This window comes from Mus musculus, chromosome 10 (assembly GCF_000001635.26).
Source record: "Mus musculus strain C57BL/6J chromosome 10, GRCm38.p6 C57BL/6J".
NCBI classification, from domain to species: domain Eukaryota; kingdom Metazoa; phylum Chordata; class Mammalia; order Rodentia; family Muridae; genus Mus; species Mus musculus.
The window spans coordinates 22425785-22448139 of NC_000076.6; the positions used below are offsets into that span (position 1 = coordinate 22425785).

The window sequence follows — 22355 nt, forward strand, 5'->3', positions numbered from 1 at the left end:
TGCCAGGGCCAGGCAGTGGGAGTGGGTGGGTTGGGGAGCAGGGTGGAGGAAGGGTATAGGTGACTTTTGGGATAGCATTTGAAATGTAAATGAAGATAATATCTAACAAAAAAAGAAAAAGAAAAAAAGAAAAAGAAATAAATATATTATTTAGATTTGGATAAAAAACAAGTGAGATCATTATGGGCAACATTCAGACTCTCAGAGGTAACTTCTCAAAGGTGAAGGGGACTAGGTCACTGCTAGTCTGAAAGTCCTGTGTTTGGACCTCAGAGGGTGCAGTCTTGTTGGGGATTAGGGTAGACCCTATGTTGCCAGTGAGCTTTCAGGTATGTTCTTGCTAGTTTGAAGGTCCTGTGTCTGGACCTCTGAGGGTGCAATCCTGTTGGGAATTTGGGTAGACCCCAAGGTGACAGTGACCTTTGGAATGTGGGTTTGTGTGTGGCCAACACTGGGTTTGGCCTCAATGGTCTAGGAGGAACCATGATTCTCTGTTAAGACAGCTGGAACTTAAATTCCCTGTTCCTGAACATAAGTTAAGGTGGGTCCTTAGCAACCAGGTTTTTTCAAGTCCCTATCCCATAGCTGTCTCTCCTTATTGGGTGAATTTTATGAGCGTGGAATTACATTTTTTGTTTCTGATATTGCTGGTTGAAGAATTTTGGTACTAGGCCAAACCCATCCATAAGTGATCTTTGGGGAAGTTGTCCTGTTTAGTTACCTGAATAAAACCATCCTTGACTGGATTTGTCCTCCTAAGAACCATACTCATGCAGTCCCATTATCCCCAATCGTAAGAGTGAGTCCCTCCACATTTTACTCTCCAATTTCTGTTACCATTTTTATGGCCTGCACAGACATAAAAATAAAGTTCCTTTAGGTGGGCACTAGACAAGGTAACCACCACAAGGTCTGAGAAGTTGAAGATGAGGTGGGGATATCTGTGGGGCCACCCTATGCACCAGCTGAAGGATGTCACCCATAGAGGCGTTATAGATAATCTAAGTTAGGCCCTAATGCTGGTGAGGATTGTTAGAGCAGGCTATTTGTTAAAAGCAAGGCTACTAGAAGTATAACCTTTGCAATTTGAGTTTCAAGGGATTGGTTTTGTCTTTGACAACCTGTCATCTGGGTGCGATGTCCTCAGGGTCTGAAGGAGGAGGGTCTCTGTGGCAAGCCTGGGTGTGGTGAATCCAGGTGATGATTCTGTCTCCCATAAGTGCAGTGGGTGTAGTCAGCATAACTACGTAAAGTCCTTTCCATGGGGATTAAAGACTCTGTTTCTGATGTCTATTCACAAGTACCCAGTCACCTGCAGGTAATTATGAGGAGTAGGTGGAGGAGGCCATAGCTGGCTCTCAGGTGTGGCCAGAGGTCCTTCTCTGTATAAGCTAGTGCACTGTGGAAGTCAAATATATGTGTAGCAGTCACTTCAGCTATTACATCTGATTTTAGCTTGGGAATCATGGGAGGGGTGTCTCCTATACATGACCTCAAAAGAAGGTCAGTTCCAAAGTATAGGACATGTTCCTGACCCTATAGAGGGTGAAGGCGAGGAGAACCACCCGGTTCCCGCTCTCCTCCCATGGTTAATCTGGTAAGGTTAATCTTTTCAGAGACGCTTTCAATTCATCCTTTTTACCTGTTCTGAACTTTGGGGCCTATAAACACAATGTAATTTCCAGTCCACCCCAATGGTCTTGGCTGTTCCCTGTGTTTCTTGAGTCGTGAATGATGCAGTAAAACCCCTCTATACTTTTATCCCAGGCAGGTACAAGAACGTGCTGTTATCCACCTTCCTCAGTGTTTTCGATTCATAAAGGAATGACACACATACATGTAGGCTTATTTTTAATATTCCTTAGCTAGCTCAATGGCTGGGCCCTGCCTAAACTTCCACATGGCTAACACACTCCCTCTGATATTCCTGAGTTAACTAACTCTAAATCTCTATTTTACCTTTGTTGCCTGATTTCCTTCTGGGCAGCCTTCCCACGGGGCCTCTACATTTCAGCTGTCTTACCTGCCTGCTCCTTCACAGCACGGTTCATCCAACGCCCCTCTCATGGCAACCTCTCCCCTTCATTTCTTGCCCAGGAAACCTAAAAGTACCTCCTCTGTCTCCTTGCCCAACCCTTGGCTGCTGGAAACTATTTCCTAATCAGAGCCAACTGGAGGCAGGCTTCCTTTAGCCTATGTGTGGGGTACTGCAGACAGGATTTTGGTAACCATAATTAGCCTGAAAACACAGACCGCTAAAAGTGAAGGCAGGTCCATTATCAGAGCTCACCATAGCTGGCGTACCATACCTAGGAAGGATATCTCCCAGTGTCTTCTTGACCACTGTTTGTGCGAAGGCCTTAGTTGATCCTGAAAAAGTATCTACAGGTACTAATGTTGGCCTGGACCCATATTTGCCTGGTTTTACCTCAGTGAAGTCCGTTTCTCAATGGGCTCCTGGTTTGGTGCCTATCTGTCAGGAGCCTTTTTCTTTGGGATTGTTTTTTAGCATTAGGGAGCTTGCTGGTGAGGTATTGCTTCTGGACTTTGGGCCTATAAGTACAATGCAATTGAAGGCAATTTATCCCACTAAAGATTTTAGATGAATAATCTTCAAGTCTGCAAGCCAAGTATACTATGGCTTCTCTGGTAGAGTGGATGACCCAGGATCTGGCAGCCAAAGGGTCAGGGTTGCTGTGGGACTAAGGATGGACTTTGAGGACTAGTCTGCCCTCTGATTGCCCTTTGAAGGCCACAACTTCCCTCTGCTGGCTGGGGAAGTGAATGATTGCTAGCTTTTGGGCAGTCAGAGGACTTGTAATGAGTCTCAAATTTCTTGCTTGTTTTTAGTCATCGTTCCCTCAGTCATAAGCAGCCTCTCTTCATACACAGCCCCATGGATATTCTGTGGCAAAGGCATATCTGTATTAGTATAAAGATTGACTTGTTTGACCAGGTTGAGGGCATTTTTAGTGACATCCTTGACTTTCTGTCTCATGTCTTTTCAGGTGGCCACCCAGCATCCAACCTGGCAACTTCCACCTGCCAATAATGATTAGTCTGTCCACCCTACCATCTGGTCCCAGTTCTAAAGTTTTTAAACTTATCCAGGAAAAGCACTGGGGGGGGGGGGAGGGGAGAGGGAGACATCTGGGTCTGTTCCATCCTTCTAACCTTCAACACAAGAAAATAATTCAGACACGATTTAAACAAACAGCCAAAGGACACAGAAACATGAATGCCGATTTGTATACAGTAACAAAAGAGAAAGTGAGATGATGACAAAGTGGGCATGACCTGAAATGTCTCTCTAAAGAAATTAGAGGATCCAATCCCTTACTGATAGATCTGGTAGATCTCTTGGTACTGGTGACTCTTGGTGGATCTGCTAGTGGATCTGCTGCAGTCCTGTGTGTCAGTGTTAAATCACGGGTTTACAGATTTACCAGAGTTAAAGCAGGCAGACACTCAGACAAACATTATCCAGAGAATACTTATCAATCAGTCTTTGACTTTAAAGGTTTGGGGTCCTGATGGAGGGGTGACGGGGTCCCAAAAGAGCCCCAAAATATTATGCCAAGATTGCCCATAGACCCCCATAGTCAAGCAGGAATTCCACTCATATGCAACAGCAAAGAGTCTTTGTTCAAGCTCGAGCTTGTACCTTCGAATCTCTCCAATGCAGTGGTTGGGTGTGGAAGGTCCCGAGCTGGTGAAGCTTTGCCTTTTTATCACAGTTACAGCAAGGCAGGTAAATCACAATTTAGCAGTTACTTGGTTGGGCAACATTTGAAAATTGTAGATTGGAGCATTTCTATGGACTAGTAATTTTAGCTTATTATGAATAATTGTGATTAACTTGAGTAATTTTTTTCCAAACAACTGAAATATTAGGAATTTTCCTCTTTGGAGCTGACTGGTGGTTATTAAGGGTGGAATGGTTGTTTTCAGGAAAGTTATGGCTGTTGATAGTGGTGTCTTGGTTTCTGGAATAAGCTGTGTTTTTTCCCAGTAACTCAGCCTGTGGACAGCGTAACATAAGATGGAGACTAAATACAAAATGCAGGTTGTTGTTAGACTGGGCCCTTCAGATCTCTGTTTTTTCCTTTTTCCACCATCATTCTCATCACTGAGTTCTATCTTGTTGGTGGAACCTGGTGTCATATTTAGGGACAAATTCCTTTTCCAATGTAGTGGACAGTTTCCCCCACCCACTGTGCTCTGCCTCCATCTTCTTCCAAGGACAAATAGCCTGAAGCTGCCTCTGTTGCTTTAGTTGGACCATCTTCGTGGTCCACTGCTCTTTCTTTAGCCACATGCAGTCCATACATTGACCCAGCTTCTAAATCCAATTTGTACTAGAGAAAATTTGTGCTTTTTTTTTTTTTTTCCATATGCACTTTAATCAGAGGGCCTTGTTGGCTTTTTGTTCACAACCAAAGTGAGGGTTCTGGGGCTGCATAATGTTCGTTTTTGTGTCCATCAAACTTTTCGTTGGTTTGTTTGTTTTTGAGACAGGGTTTCTCTGTGTAGCCCTGGCTGTCCTGGATCTCACTTTGTAGACCAGGCTGGCCTCGAACTCAGAAATTCACCTGCCTCTGCCTCCCAAGTGCTGGGATTAAAGGCGTGCACCACCACCACCTGGCCCATCAAACTTTTTAATGCAGTGAGAAAGAACCTCAGGCAATCAAAGGGAATGAACTTCAGAAGTTTAGTTGTCAGAGTTGGAAGAAATTGTGAAGAATTTAAAATGGTAGAGTAGGCAGTTGGGAGGAGCAGAGTGAAAGTGGTTGAGCCCCTTCTCTCTCTGTCTTTCTCCCCTGTCCCTTCACCTCTCCCGCCCTCCATGCCTCTCCTCTCTCTCCACCCTTTCATAAGGCTATTCTTCGTTCCATAGGTAGAAACTCTCTCTGAGTTACTTGCTCCCTGCCCCTAACCTCACTGCATGTTTCCTTCACAGAGGCTGCTTCTCTTTGTAACATTTACAAGGTTGACAGGTCAGAGTCTGGACAACAGAGTCAAGAAGTTCAAGGCCTACTCAACAGACAGCCTCTTTTTGTCTACAAGGATAACAAGTGTCATACCATTGGTGCTCATAGGAACAGCATGAATGTTACAAAGATCTGTGAAAAAGAGGTTGACACTCTGAAAGATGGAATTGACAACTTCAAAGGTCTGCTGCTTCACATATTGCAGGAGACTAACACAATCAGAAGTAAGTTTCAAATGGCCCAATAGGGCTGGTGTGTAGCTCATTAGTGGGGTGTTTGGCAGCATACATGAGGTTTTAGATTAAATCCCCCTGTTACAAAATAAGTAAAAGAGCATATCAGACAGCCCCCCCCCCAATAGGAAAGAACAGGTTGACAAATTAGGGACATTCACTGTTTTTATGGAAGAAAAAAAATGAATCACTGTTAGTCCTATCTAAGATATCCAGCAGCAAGGGCAAAATATAGAGGGTAAAGCAAGGTCAGTGGATGAGAAGGGATGGTCAGTAGGCAGACAGGAATAACCAAGGCCAGAAGCTAATCTCTTTCCAATGGGCATAGAGCCCTTCACTCTGCAGGCTGGGATGTGTTGCCATTATGGAGACAAATGTTTCAGGGGATCCTGTGTTGCTAGCCTCAATGGAAAGAAAATGTTCTATGTTGACACAAGCACTGGCAACTGGACTCAATTGGATCCTAAATTGAAGAAGAGTATAGAAATATGGAAGGAAGACAGGGCTTGATTTGCCTTCTTAGAGAAGACTACAGAGGGCGACTGCAGGACCTGGCTTGATGAGCTCATGTTGCACTGGAAAGAACATCTGGAGCCTGCAGGTAACTGGGAAGATGGGGTGAAAAGCTTTCTGCAGGTCTGGTAGTGGTGAGAGTGGATCTGGAAGGAGTGAGGAGGAACATGTGTGCCATTAAAATGAAAATACATGTATGCAGGCATGACAATCTCAGTGAACAAATGTACTGTATTTAGAAATGTCTTGCTTAAATATAGAGACCCACAGCAGATACCTTATGCAGAACATTCAACCTTAAATGGGATGTCTTCAACACATCTCTCTCCCAGAGGTCAGGGAATGGTGCGGAAGAGAAGACACACAACATGTAAGAACCAGAGGGGATTGAGGACACCAAGGAGAAAGGTCCCCTGAAGTCAACACGATCCACACACATATGAACTCACAGGTACTGGAGCAGCATTCACAGGGACTGAATGGGTCTGAACCCTGTCCTCTATCCTTATATTATAGCTTCCAATTTCATGTTTTTATGAGATTCCTGAACAAGGGAACAAGGTTGTCTCCGACTCTTGTTTGTGCCCACTTTAGGCAGTTTTCCTTCTGTTGGTCTATATTGTTTGATTTTAATGTGATAGTTCTTGTTTTTTCTTCATTCATTTGTTTGTTTGTTTGTTTGTTTGTTTTGTTTTTCAATACAGGGTTTCTCTGTGTAGCCCTGGCTGTCCTGGAACTCACTTTGTAGACCAGGCTGGCCTTGAACTCAGAAATCTGCCTGCCTCTGCCTCCTGAGTGCTGGGATTAAAGGTGTGTGCCACCACGCCCAGCTTTCCTTCATTTTTTAGAAAATGAAAAAAATGAATGAGTGTGAACCTAGCCACTAAGGTGAAGGTTCACAACACACTGTCATTTATACCTGCGGAGAGAGGGAAAATCAATTTTCTCTCATGAATAACTCTGGGACTATCAAATACTCCAAGGAAGATCAAATGATCAGTAATTGACCAATAAATAAGCAGTGACACAGGTTGGTGGGTTTTTTTGGTTTGGGGTGTGTGTGTGTGTGTGTGTGTGTGTTTGCTTTTATTTGGTTGCAATTATGTGGTTTCTTTCATTTTGTTATTTTTCTTTTTGTTGATATTATGTTTTTGTTTTCTAGGTTACGGGCATTTCTAGATATAGTTGGGCTTTGCTTTCATTTTTGAGAAACAACTTAAAGTTTTATAGGTAGAGAGAAGGGAGGAGAGGATCTGGGTGAATTTGAAGGAGAAGAATATGATCAAAATATATTTAAATTAAAAATAGTTTTAAATAATAAGAAAAATATTTTTAAAAACTACTTATAAGTGGTAGTTACAAATTCAAAGATTATCATGTATTATATTTATTTGTTGAGAAAAAGGAGGTATCCTTTCTTTCCATATTTTTATGAGCAGTGTCCAAACGCTCTACCCCTGAGCTAGAGTCTCTTCACAAGAACCAGCAAGTACCAATATCTATTGGGTGGTCGATAGGCTTGTGAAATAGAGACAAGCCAACACGATTCCAATAAAGTTGTGAGTGTCAAAGATGATGCATTTTAAAAACATATTGTTGTATTTTTGTGAATTTCTCTATTTTTTTCTCCCAGAGAAGGTAGCTTTCAGACTCCTCTTCATTTTCTTTTCCTCTTTAATTAGTAAATCCAGCCATATCCGGGTTGGCTAACCATCTATTTATTTGAATTTAAGATCTTTGTGTTCTGTCTGCCATGCACCCCCTATGCAGACAGACCCCAGGTTGTTCCTTCCTTTCTTACTCCTTTGTGGACCTCTGTCCTTGATGTTACTGCTCCTGACAGTCTATCCTGATGGGATTTTTATGTACCTTATTGGCTGGGACTCAGGAATACAGTCTCCTAACTCCACCCCCAGCCTTGAGCCCTCAGCGTCCCTGAGCTTCCACCAATGCTGGTGTCCTTCTCCCTGGTCATTCTCACTATGCTTCTCAACATGGCAGCTCCTGCATCCCACAGAGCAGCAAGTACTCTGCACATTTACCAGAATGCTTTGCTGGTCCATCCACTTGGGCACAAGAACATCTCTGAAATGTTTGATCAGCACTTTTCAACTACTAGACTTATTAACCATCTTAGGTTTTCTCTGTCTTGTATTGAGGTCCACCCTCTGACCAGTTCCAGGAAGATATTCCCAGAAGTCTACTTTAGGTCCAAGGGATCTGGCATTGTGTTGTTCTAATTTCATTCTGTTGCTGTGATAAAACACTTTGGCCAAAAGCCATTTAAGGGGAAATAGAATGTCTTGCTCTGTGTTCTGTCCTTTTAAAGAGACTCCATGACTATGGCATATCTGATAAAAGACAGCATTTAATTGAGGCTTACATATGGTTCTAGAGGTTTAGGCCATTATCATCATGGTTGGAATCATTGTGGTACAAAAGCAGATATGGTAGCTGACAATTTTACATGCAGTTCCAAAGGCAGAAACAAGTAACAGTCTCTGGGCTAGAAATGGGCTTTTTGAAACTTCAAAGCTCTTCTCCAGGAACATGTCCTCCAGTAAGGTCATACCTACTCTTACCATGGCACACAAACAATCCTCTTTTCATAATGCCACTCTCTAAAAACCAAGCATTCAAATATTTGAGTCTATGGGGGGCCATCCTTATTCAAACCACTGCATTCCACTCCCTCGCCCCCATAGGCTTGTAGCCATATCACAATGTAAAAAGGCATTAGGTCCAACTTCGACAATTCTACAGTCTATCACAGTCTCTATCCCTTTTAAAAGGTCACAGTCTCTTTTAAGACTCAATGCAACCCCTTCACAGTAACACACTGTAAGATTACAGTGAAAATGCAGACCCCAAACTTCCAACATACAATGGCAGAGAATATGCATTTCCATTCCAAAAGGGAGAAAACAGAGCACAGCGAGGAAATACTTGACCAAAAAAAGATGGATAACCAGCAGGTCAAATTTCAGACCCTACAACTCCATGTCAGATGTCAAAATGCTCTTAAGAATGCCAATCCTATCAGCCTTGTTTGCCTGCCATGGACTTCTGTCCCCTGTGTGGATATCCACTTGTTAGCAGATCTCCTTGGCAGATATGTCATGAATCTAGCATCCCCAAAATCTTGGTGTCTCTAACATAATCCAGGCTTCATCTTCACAGTTTCACACAAGGGCCTCTTTTCGCCTCCATGCAGGGGCCTCTCTGACACACGCTGGCCTCAGCAGCCTCCATGCAGGGGCATCCCTGACACACGATGGCCTCAGCAGCTTTACGTAGCTGAGAAATGAGATTCCACACCCCCTCATGTATCCTTGACTCTTAAAGCCAGAACCACATGGCCAAAGCTGCCAAAGTTTTCTGCTTGCTTAGGCTGGAACATGGCCCCTCATTCAAATACTTTCATTAGCTTTCTATATTTGATAGTTTCCACCATTACTCAGCCATCTTTTTAATTTTTTTTTTTTTGACAATTTAGAAGTTTAGCTGAGTGGACTCTTTCCTGAGACAACAACCACTTTTATTCATTTTAGAATAAGGCTTTTGTTAACATTTTTTAATCTCACTAAGCACTGGGCTTTCTTATTACACTTCCTTGTGTACCTTTCCTCCTCAAACTTTTTCTGGTTAGCTTGCTCCTTTTCATTATAGAGCTGTATTGGAGTGACCACTAACAACCACATGACCCAGTCAATACTAAGATGTCTTAACATCTCTGTCAAAACCATTAATCCAAAACATTTGCATTTAGCTGGAGGGAGATTTTTTTTTTTTGAAGAGTGGCAATAAGCAACCACATTCTTCTCCTCTGAATCCTATTACACCAGGCTATCCTAATTAGTATTGCTCTAGGTACTCCTGTGTTCAATTCTCCTACTAGTACAGCCCACTAACTCCAGCTTAAGATGTTTAATTTCTTTCCTAATCCTAAATTGAATAGTCCTCATTCTGCACACAGCAATATAGCCTGTCACATCAATACCCCACTCTCTGGTACCAATGTGTATTCAAATAGGTCAGTGTCCTATGTGAGTAGCATGGTGGCACACAGGTAGATATGGTAGCTAAGAGTTCTACATCCCTATTCAAAGGAGGAAGAAGAGAGAAAATCAAGGGCTGGAATGGGTTTGATGAACTTAAGAGGTCACCTGCTGTGACGTACTGGCCCAAATATGGCTACAGCATGTTCTGGTAAAATAGTCCTCACAAAGGAGTTCCTTTGTCTACCTAGAGAGAGGATTTGCTGATGCAGGTGTGTTTTTTGCTTTGTCCATATTTTTTCTGATTTTCTTTCCATTTTTTATTAGATATTTAGCTCATTTACATTTCCAATGCTATACCAAAAGTCCCCCATACCCACCCACCCCCACTCTCCTACCCACCCACTCCCCCTTTTTGGCCCTGGTGTTACCCTGTACTGGGGCATATAAAGTTTGCGTGTCCAATGGGCCTCTCTTTCCAGTGATGGCCGACTAGGCCATCTTTTGATACATATGCAGCTAGAGTCAAGAGCTCCAGGATACTGGTTAGTTCATTATGTTGTTCCGCCTATAGGGTTGCAGATCCCTTTAGCTCCTTGGGTACTTTCTCTAGCTCCTCCATTGGGAGCCCTGTGATCCATCCAATAGCTGACTGTGAGCATCCACTTCTGTGTTTGCTAGGCCCCGGCATAGTCTCACAAGAGACAGCTACATCTGGGTCCTTTCGATAAAATCTTGCTAGTGTATGCAATGGTGTCAGCATTTGGATGCTGATTATGGGGTGGACCCCTGGATATGTCAGTCTCTACATGGACCATCCTTTCATCTCAGCTCCAAACTTTGTCTCTGTAACTCCTTCCCAGGGTGTTTTGTTCCCACTTCTAAGGAGGGGCATAGTGTCCACACTTCAGTCTTCATTTTTCTTGAGTTTCATGTGTTTAGGAAATTGTATCTTATATCTTGGGTATCCTAGGTTTTGGGCTAATATCCACTTATCAGTGAGTACATATTGTGTGAGTTCCTTTGTGAATGTGTTACCTCACTCAGGATGATGCCCTCCAGGTCCATCCATTTGGCTAGGAATTTCATAAATTCATTCTTTTTAATAGCCGAGTAGTACTCCATTGTGTAGATGTACCACATTTTCTGTATCCATTCCTCTGTTGAGGGGCATCTGGGTTCTTTCCAGCTTCTGGCTATTATAAATAAGGCTGCTATGAACATAGTGGAGCATGTGTCCTTCTTACCAGCTGGGGCATCTTCTGGATATATGCCCAGGAGAGGTATTGCTGGATCCTCCGGTAGTACTATGTCCAATTTTCTGAGGAACCTCCAGACTGATTTCCAGAGTGGTTGTACAAGCCTGCAATCCCACCAACAATGGAGGAGTGTTCCTCTTTCTCCACATCCTCGCCAGCATCTGCTGTCACCTGAATTTTTGATCTTAGCCATTCTGACTGGTGTGAGGTGGAATCTCAGGGTTGTTTTGATTTGCATTTCCCTGATGATTAAGGATGTTGAACATTTTTTTCAGGTGCTTCTCTGCCATTCGGTATTCCTCAGGTGAGAATTCTTTGTTCAGTTCTGAGCCCCATTTTTTAATAGGGTTATTTGATTTTCTGAAGTCCACCTTCTTGAGTTCTTTATATATGTTGGATATTAGTCCCCTATCTGATTTAGGATAGGTAAAGATCCTTTCCCAATCTGTTGGTGGTCTTTTTGTGTTATTGACGGTGTCTTTTGCCTTGCAGAAACTTTGGAGTTTCATTAGGTCCCATTTGTCAATTCTCGATCTTACAGCACAAGCCATTGCTGTTCTGTTCAGGAATTTTTCCCCTGTGCCCATATCTTCAAGGCTTTTCCCCACTTTCTCCTCTATAAGTTTCAGTGTCTCTGGTTTTATGTGAAGTTCCTTGATCCACTTAGATTTGACCTTAGTACAAGGAGATAAGTATGGATCGATTCGCATTCTTCTACATGATAACAACCAGTTGTGCCAGCACCAATTGTTGAAAATGCTGTCTTTCTTCCACTGGATGGTTTTAGCTCCCTTGTCGAAGATCAAGTGACCATAGGTGTGTGGGTTCATTTCTGGGTCTTCAATTCTATTCCATTGGTCTACTGGTCTGTCTCTATACCAGTACCATGCAGTTTTTATCACAATTGCTCTGTAGTAAAGCTTTAGATCAGGCATGGTGATTCCACCAGAGGTTCTTTTATCCTTGAGAAGACTTTTTGCTATCCTAGGTTTTTTGTTATTCCAGATGAATTTGCAAATTGCTCCTTCTAATTCGTTGAAGAATTGAGTTGGAATTTTGATGGGGATTGCATTGAATCTGTAGATTGCTTTTGGCAAGATAGCCATTTTTACAATGTTCATCCTGCCAATCCATGAGCATGGGAGATCTTTCCATCTTCTGAGATCTTCTTTAATTTCTTTCTTCAGAGATTTGAAGTTTTTATCATATAGATCTTTCACTTCCTTAGTTAGAGTCACGCCAAGATATTTTATATTATTTGTGACTATTGAGAAGGGTGTTGTTTCCCTAATTTCTTTCTCAGCCTGTTTATTCTTTGTATAGAGAAAGGCCATTGACTTGTTTGAGTTAATTTTATATCCAGCTACTTCACCGAAGCTGTTTATCAGGTTGAGGAGTTCTCTGGTAGAATTTTTAGGGTCACTTATATATACTATCATATCATCTGCAAAAAGTGATATTTTGACTTCCTCTTTTCCAATTTGTATCCCCTTGATCTCCTTTTGTTGTCAAATTGCTCTGGCTAATACTTCAAGTACTATGTTGAAAAGGTAGGGAGAAAGTGGGCAGCCTTGTCTAGTCCCTGATTTTAGTGGGATTGCTTCCAGCTTCTCTCCATTTACTTTGATGTTGGCTACTGGTTTGCTGTAGATTGCTTTTATCATGTTTAGGTATGGGCCTTGAATTCCTGATCTTTCCAACACTTTTATCATGAATGGGTGTTAGATCTTGTCAAATGCTTTTTCTACATCTAACGAGATGATCATGTGGTTTTTGTCTTTGAGTTTGTTTATATAATGGATTACATTGATGGATTTTCGTATATTAAACCATCCCTGCATCCCTGGAATAAAACCTACTTGGTCAGGATGGATGATTGCTTTAATGTGTTCTTGGATTCGGTTAGCGAGAATTTTATTGAGGATTTTTGCATCGATATTCATAAGAGAAATTGGTCTGAAGTTCTCTATCTTTGTTGGGTCTTTCTGTGGTTTAGGTATCAGAGTAATAGTGGCTTCATAAAATGAGTTGGGTGGAGTACCTTCTACTTCTATTTTGTGAAATAGTTTGTGCAGAACTGGAATTAGATCTTCTTTGAAGGTCTGATAGAACTCTGCACTAAACCCGTCTGGTCCTGGGCTTTTTTTGGCTGGGAGACTATTGATAACTGCTTCTATTTCTTTAGGTGATATGGGACTGTTTAGATGTTCAACTTGATCCTGATTCAACTTTGGTACCTGGTATCTGTCCAGAAATTTGTCCATTTCGTCCAGGTTTTCCAGTTTTGTTGAGTATAGCCTTTTGTAGAAGGATCTGATGGTGTTTTGGATTTCTTCAGGATCTGTTGTTATGTCTCCCTTTTCATTTCTGATTTTGTTAATTAGGATTTTGTCCCTGTGCCCTTTAGTGAGTCTAGCTAAGGGTTTATCTATCTTGTTGATTTTTTCAAAGAACCAACTCCTCGTTTGGTTAATTCTTTGAATAGTTCTTCTTGTTTCCACTTGGTTGATTTCACCCCTGAGTTTGATTATTTCCTGCCGTCTACTCCTCTTGGGTGAATTTTCTTCCTTTTTTTCTAGAGCTTTTAGATGTGTTGTCAAGCTGCTAGTATGTGCTCTCTCCCGTTTCTTCTTGGAGGCACTCAGAGCTATGAGTTTCCCTCTTAGAAATGCTTTCATTGTGTCCCATAGGTTTGGGTACGTTGTGGCTTCATTTTCATTAAACTTTAAAAAGTCTTTAATTTCTTTCTTTATTCCTTCCTTGACCAAGGTATCATTGAGAAGAGTGTTGTTCAGTTTCCACGTGAATGTTGGCTTTCCATTATTTATGTTGTTATTGAAGATCAGTCTTAGGCCATGGTGGTCTGATAGGATACATGGGACAATTTCAATATTTTTGTATCTGTTGAGGCCTGTTTTGTGACCAATTATATGGTCAATTTTGGAGAAGGTCCCGTGAGGTGCTGAGAAGAAGGTATATCCTTTTGTTTTAGGATAAAATGTTCTGTAGATATCTGTCAGGTCCATTTGTTTCATAACTTCTGTTAATTTCACTGTGTCCCTGTTTAGTTTCTGTTTCCACGATCTGTCCATTGATGAAAGTGGGATGTTGAAGTCTCCCACTATTATTGTGTGAGGTGCAATGTGTGCTTTGAGTTTTACTAAAGTGTCTTTAATGAATGTGGCTGCCCTTGCATTTGGAGCATAGATATTCAGAATTGAGAGTTCCTCTTGGAGGATTTTACCTTTGATGAGTATGAAGTGTCCCTCCTTGTCTTTTTTAATAACTTTGGGTTGGAAGTCGATTTTATCCGATATTAAAATGGCTACTCCAGCTTGTTTCTTCAGACCATTTGCTTGGAAAATTGTTTTCCAGCCTTTCACTCTGAGGTAGTGTCTGTCTTTTTCCCTGAGATGGGTTTCCTGTAAGCAGCAGAATGTTGGGTCCTGTTTGTGTAGCCAGTCTGTTAGTCTATGTCTTTTTATTGGGGAGTTGAGACCATTGATATTAAGAGATATTAAGGAAAAGTAATTGTTGCTTCCTGTTGTTTTTGTTGTTAAAGTTGTCATTCTGTTCTTGTGGCTGTCTTCTTTTAGTTTTGTTGAGGGATTATCTTCTTGTTTTTTCTAGGGCGTGGTTCCCGTCCTTGTATTGGTTTTTTTCTGTAATTATCCTTTGAAGGGCTGGATTTGTGGAGAGATAATGGGTGAATTTAGTTTTGTCGTGGAATACTTTGGTTTCTCCATCTATGGTGATTGAGAGTTTGGCTGGGTATAGTAGCCTGGGCTGGAATTTGTGTTCTCTTAGTGTCTGTATAACATCTGTCCAGGCTCTTCTGGCTTTCATAGTCTCTGGTGAAAAATCTGGTGTAATTCTGGTAGGCTTGCCTTTATATGTTACTTGACCTTTTTCCCTTACTGCTTTTAGTTCTATCTTTATTTAGTGCATTTGTTGTTCTGATTATTATGTGTCGGGAGGAATTTCTTTTCTGGTCCAGTCTATTTGGAGTTCTGTAGGCTTCTTGTATGTTCATGGGTATCTCTTTTTTTAGATTTGGGAAGTTTTCTTCAATAATCTTGTTGAAGATGTTTGCTGGTCCTTTGAGTTGAAAATCTTCATTCTTATCTACTCCTATTATCCGTAGGTTTGGTCTTCTCATTGTGTCCTGGATTTCCTGGATGTTTTGAGTTAGGATCTTTTTGCATTTTCCATTTTCTTTGATTGTTGTGCCGATGTTCTCTATGGAATCTTCTGCACCTGAGATTCTCTCTTCCATTTCTTGTATTCTGTTGCTGATGCTCGCATCTATGGTTCCAGATTTCTTTCCTAGTGTTTCTATCTCCACTGTTGCCTCACTTTGGGTTTTCTTTATTGTGTCTACTTCCCTTTTTAGGTCTTGGATGGTTTTATTCAATTCCATCACCTGTTTGGTTTTGTTTTCCTGCAATTCTTTAAGGGATTTTTGTGTTTCCTCTTTAATGTCTTCTACCTGTTTGGTTATGTTTTCCTGTAATTCTTTAAGGGATTTCTGTGTTTCCTCTTTAATGTCTTCTACTTGTTTAGCAGTGTTCTCCTGTATTTCTTTAAGTGAGTTATTTAAGTCCTTCTTGATGTCCTCTACCATCATCATGAGATACGCTTTTAAATCCAGGTCTAGCTTTTCCGGTGTGTTAGGGTGCCCTGGACTGGGCGAAGTGGGAGTGCTGGGTTCTGATGATGGTGAATAGTCCTGGTTTCTGTTAGTAAGATTCTTAAGTTTACCTTTCGCCATCTGGTAATCTCTGGAGTTAGTTGTTATAGTTGTCTCTGTTTAGAGATTGTTCCTCTGGTGATTTTGTTACACTATATCAGCAGACCAGGGACACTAGCTCTCTTCCCTGAGTTTCAGTGGTCAGAGCAGTCTCTGCAGGCAAGCTCTCCTCTTTCAGGGAGGTGCACAGTTATTTGGTGTTTGGACCTCCTCCTGGCCGAAGATGAAGGCCCAAAACAGGATCTTTCCCAGAAGCTGTGTTGCTTTGGCCTGCAGACTGCCCACTGCGGAGTCCCAGAATCAAGGTGGCCCCCGAGGAACGTGAGGCAGAAGCCTCCCGGGCTGTGCGGACACCTGTGCTCTGACCAGGAAGGTGGCTGGTTGTCTGTAGCCGAAAATGGCGCCGCCTCAGAGGCTCTGTGGCTCTCGCCCCTTCCAGAAGCTGCTGGCCTCTGTGTTCCACACTCTCACCCGCAGACCGCCTGCCGCGGAGTCCCGGAACCAAGGTGGCCCCCACGGAAAGTGAGGCAGAAGCCTCCCGGGCTGTGCGGACACCTGTGCTCCCACCAGGAAGGTGGCCGGTTGTCTGTAGCCGAAAATGGCGCCGCCTCAGAGGCTCTCTTTTCTGATCTTTTTAAACGTCCTCCTAGTACCTTGGTGATTACTCTATGCATAATAGCAACAATCGTCTTTATTGGATTGATCATCTCAGGTGTCCATTGTTATGTATCAAGATACTCACCTGCAAAAAGGATAGGAAACAGGCTGGGTTCTCACTCTTGTTCTTGGTAATATGAGTTTGATGAGAACATAGGAGACTGGGCTTATCACTCTCAGCCAAGCCCCTGGCCATCACAGTGCCTATCTGTCCACCAGAATGATGTTCCTTGTTAGTCTTGAGCACCCTCTTCACAGCAATGTTAGAGGTGAGTATTGTTCTGCACAGGAGCCTGGCAGACCCAGCCTAAGTCTACAATCAGAAGGAGGATGAAGCAGGAAAGTCCTCCTGAGGTAATGGAGAATTCAATGGACCAATGATCCAAATAAATCAAGAAAAATGGAGATGAGGCGATCTCACCTCATAAACAATAAAACTTTCCCTGAAGACTGTGATTAAAATCAATTTGCTTTCTGAGGATGACATAATTCACCACAATAATTCTTATACCTAGGACCAAGTCCTGTACATTAGTAGCTCCCAACTTAGGACAGCCCTGAATATAAGATGATCAGAATGATCAGACAATTCAAGGAGTGGGCAGTGATGGACTGACCTGGAATCCCAGTACTGAGAAGGCTGAGGCAGAAGAATTAGCAAGTTCAAGGTCAGCCTGGACAGGGCAGTGGTGGTGCATGCCTTTAATCCTAGCACTTGGGAAGCAAAGGGAGGCAGATCTCTGTGTTCAAGGCCAGTCTGGTGTCTAGAGTTCCAGGAGAGCCAGGGCTACACAGAGAAACCCTGTCTCGAAAGACAAGGTCAGTCTGGGCTGCATAGTCATATCTTCTCAAAAGAACAAACAAAGCAAACAATGAAAAATCCATTCATTCAACTTGGTCACTCTACTTCACCACAATCCAGTGTATGTGGAACTATGATTCAATGTCTCTGTCCTCTGAAGTTGAAGTCACCTGTGTTTATGCAGGTAAAGTGGTCTGAGAGCCCACTGCTGTCATTGATAGGTTTTGCCAAATATGGTCTAGAGTGAAAATATAGACTTGTGATGAAGACACCAATGTTCTGTTTTAATGTGCTATAAAATTTCCCTGTAAGCATAGACTGATGAAAGATTTACGTTTAATGTTAGGTGACATATGTTTAAGTCAATATATTCATTTTGGAATAACTTTTGTTGCATAACATCTTTTAAATCTACCTGGATATTTGGTCAGACCTTCAATTCCAGTATGTAAATAGCTGAGGCAGGAGGATTGCTGTAACAGTTCAAGCCTGTTGTGGATAATATACTCAGCTCAAGTCCAGCTTGGGAGCTAAGGAGAATCCTTGTCCCCAAAAAACTAAAAATGAAAGCTAAAAGGCCAGCAAAGACAGAAACACGGGTGTATTTTTCTAGCTTTTCATATTTGCTGATTTTTTTCGTGTTTCCTGACTTTTTAAAATTTTTAATTCACAATATAGCGTTGCTGTACTTAAGCCTCTAGAAACATCTGAAATCTTATCATACTAGAGCTTACAGTGGTTGAAGGATCTATAATGAAGAATGACATTGAAAAGGATTGTGCAACCGAGTTCTGTGGTCTGTGGTATGGGGGACTGTCTGAGAAATGAAGGAGAGTGGGGTCTGCAGCCGATGCCCAGGAGCACACTGTAACCCACACCCCTTTTGTCCTCCTGCTCTCCAGATTGATCTGCAGTCCTCAGCACCACCTCTGTTGGATGACTCTTTGACAGTGCCTGAGACGTGTTCAGTAAAGAAAGAAGATGAATTTCTAACAGCATCTCAAAATTCTGTGCTGTTGACTTCTGACCAAACTGGTGGGAACCCATGAGACTGATGGCCGACAGAGCCTCATGCACCAGGGCATCAGAGTGCACTAGGCTGTTGCCATCAGGGGCTTCCTCTTGCTCTGTTCCTTTCCTTTCTCATTCTTACATGATAGCGCTGTGGAGATCAAGCAGGGCATGGCTCTAAGTTACTTCTCACTGTGCAAAAGCAATGGCTTGCCCTGAGTGACTCCATTTCACAAACAACACTTGGCTCCCTTCTGAGTACAATGCAGACATTGGAGGATATGACACCTCACTTTAAACATAGACACATGTCAGCCAGGTACCATCCATGATGCAGGTGTGGATAATTAACTGAATCCCCAAGGAAAAAATATGCCTCCCATGCACTTATCAGAATAGGTTTGACATCATGAACACATACATGTGCATCTCAAGTTATATCAGAGAACTAGGTCTGAGAATTTATCTCACCCTCACCTGGTCCCCTAAAGAAGCCACCTAACCCTGCAATGCTCATGGTGCCCACAGACTTGCCCCTGTCTGTTTGTGTGTCAAGGAACCTTCAGACAGAGGACTCTTGGCCATCTTTTAAGGCTTCAGCTCCATCCACACTGCTAAAGCCTCCTGCTTGGATCACTGTCTGACAATTCATCTGCTGCTCAGTGCTAATGTGGGTCTGCATCTCACCTGCTGGATCCTGGGGTCCTGCACCTCATCTCTGCAGTTCACTCAAGCCTGACGCCTGGTGCAGCCCTGCAGCCCTGCAGCTCTTCACTGGCTTCCTTACCAGCTCCTCTAACCACCTGCATTGAATCTGTGAGACTAGAATCCCTCTCCCTGCCTCCAGTCTAGTTGCTGTGAACTCTACTGACAACTCATTCAGTGTTTTGCAGCCATTCTGTGAGCTAAGTACATATAATAACTGTGTGATGTACAGTGTGTGATCTGAGAGTTTATATTAGTAATTAAGACTGAAGAAAGAGAGCCCAGGTTAGCCAGGAGACAGTTATCAATGTTAATTAGGATTACTTGGTAATTATAGATATTGAATTGGATGGAGCTGGTAAATTAAGACATATATATGAGCACCTGTTTTCCTGGCATAGCTCACTGATTCAGGACGTCACTCACAATATTGTAGCCTTCTAGTGAGTAAATAGACCATTGGCAAAGAAATTGGAAATACAAATTTTTTTTTTCAAATAAATGAAATATCTGGTGATAGGAAGAAACTTCAACATCCCTACTAAACCCTGGTCAAGAGAGTCTATGCTTGTTCCACCATCCAGTGCCTGGCTCACACTGCAGTGTAACCTCACACTGTGCATTGTGAAACTTGACAAGGTGTTAGGAACAGGAGAGACTTCCATCAGCATCTGGATGCCCCAGGTAGTTTAGAGGTCATGTGGGGAAGAGGGTAGGGGCATCCACATCGAGATGGGGTGGGGTGGGGAGGAAGTGTGGGATGTGTAGCAGTCAGCGGGTAGATGGGTGGAGGCAGGAATGAAATGTGGAGTGTAAAAAATAAATTAAAGTAGAAAAATGGAATTAAAAAATGAAAACAAAAATAGAAAAAAGTTAACTTTCACAGATATTCTTATAAAAAATAAAATATACATTAAATGCAATTTTACATTAAATCAAAATATATTAAGTACATATTATATACATATATATATATACACACACACATATATATACACATATACACATATATATGTATAATTACCCTCCTCAGGGTTATTATAGCTGTAATGACACAGCATGACTAACTAAAGCAACTTGAAAAGGAAAACATTTTGCTTATACTTCCACTTCACTCTTTGTCATCAAATGAAGTCAGAACAGGAACTCAAACAGGGAAAGAATCCGGAGGCAAGAGCTGATGCAGAGACCATGGAGGGGTCCTGGTTAGTGTCTTGATATCCCTGGTTTGCTCAGCCTGATTGCTATAGAACCCAGGACCACTAGCCTGGTGATGGATTCTCCCTATGGAGAATCCATAGGGAGTGGGCTGGTAGTGCAGAGGAGGCCTGTGATTGGACAGGGAAAAGGGAGGCAGAGATAAGAGTTGAGAGGGGGAGAGAGAGAGAGAAAGAGAGAGAGAGAGAGAGAGTCTCGGAGGAAAGAGAAGAGAATGGAGGCCAACATGATGATTTAATGAGGTTAGAATAATTGGCATAAAATTTTTATCATTATCCTTTGGGTCTGAAATTATTGTATTGGCAGCTTATAAATTGTGATTTCACTATAAATAAATCTGATTGGTTAACTACAAGCTTTAAGAGTCTTGATTTTACCGGGTTACTGGGTATTGTGATATGCAGCCTCCAGGTTGGCAGCTATATTTAGTTACTATAGAATGTGGCATCACCAACTATGTGAGTTTATGGCTGAGGAAGAACAAGCAGCTCCAGGGACAAGCAACGGAGAGCTGGGAACGCAGCAATTGGGCATAGTGGGGCTAGCTCAAAAGAGTAGCTTGGCAAGAATACACCAGTGCCGGCACTAACATGGGAACCTGCTGGCTTGCTTTTTTAATATTTCCCACAACGGGCAGGACCCCATCCTCAGTCAATCACTAATTAGCAAAATGTCTTGCAGAATTGCCTAAAGTCTGATCTTACTGTGGCATTTTCTCATTGAGCTTCCCTCCTCTCAGATGACATTAGTTTGTGTCAAGTTAAAATAAAACGATCCACTGCATATATTTAAAAGAAAATTTAAAAAAAAACTGACCTCAGAATTCTCTTCTTACTTGAAAATATTCCTCATTTTATCAGCAATCCACCTCTAACCCACTAACTGTTGTGTCTTCTCAGTCTCAGTGGTCTTTCCTCTTGTACTTTCTGTTATAAGAGTCTTGACACAATTTAGGATTTTCTCTTCCAGCCTTAAATGCCTGGATGTCCACGTCAACCACTGCTGCCCTCTACAGACAGGATTCAGCTGAATATGTCAGGTTAAATTCTTATTAGCTAAAACATGGAATCATCACATTTAAATTGTTTGGCGATATTCACAAATTTGCTCCCAATGCCTGAAGTAACAGTAGTGGATAAATGCATGGGGCTGATGGCACAGCTGTGGACAAAGGATTTGGAAAGTCAGAAAAGAGGAACTCCTAAGAGAAAAGACACCTCTTGGGAAATGCCTCCAGAAGGAGTTCTAGGACATGTGGGATTCAGATCTGTGTCTCTGACATGATCACCAACACAGAGAGCTGGGGCTAATGAAAGTCATTGTGTCTTAAAGCAAGCTGCATGGAACCTGTGGATACACACACATATAAGGTTAATCTCTGTCCTGTAAGCACACACACACACACACACACACACACACACACACCTTTACAAATATACAGTGCAGCTGCAAAACAAACTCAAAAAAAAAAAAAAAAAAAAGTAACCCCCACATGATCTGCCAGGGACCTGGGCATTTCCTATGCAGAAGCCTGTTCTACAATAGAAAGAAAACGATTCGGTTATTTTCATTTCATTGCATGAGTGGTTTTTGGTTTTTTTTTTCCTTTGTACTCATTCATTTAATAAACATGGTGTCAGAAGCAGGTGGTCACCCAAAGCAAACACCCTCAATAGTGAGGTCTAGGGCTTCAACTTTGATGACTCAACCAAACCCCAAGAGTTCAGTTCAGTTGTTATACAAAGTTCAGAGGGAACACAATGCCAAACTTCATGTACACCTGGGTTCCAGTTCAGCACCATATCAGACTTTATGGTCAAGCAGAGAGAGCACAGGTCTTGGGAGCAGGGTTCCATTGCAAGCACAACAGGCTAACCTCCATCTCTACAGCTGTCCCACACCTTGGGTGGTCCCTCCACACAAAATGAATCTCCCCTAGTTTTGCCAGTGGGTAAGTGGATGAGTGGGTTACCCTAGGTCTTAAGCTGTTTGGGGGTGATTGAGCCTCTGAGGTGGTCCCTAACCATAAACCTCCACCAGGGCCTTAAGAACAACACAGAAACTAGGGCACAGCCCAGGGGAGGGACCAGCCTATGTTCAAAATCACTAAATGTGATTGAGTTACACTGCTTAGAGTACACAGTGCTGGATTTCAACACTAGTGTTGAGGGAGATAAAAAATACACTTTTACCAGGAAGCCTTTTCATTTGATTAGTG

The 22355-nt window shown here is 42.3% G+C and overlaps 1 pseudogene; it reads left to right on the top strand.

Moving 5' to 3' along the window:
* On the top strand, nt 4959-18934 carry Gm16531 (predicted gene, 16531; annotated as a pseudogene).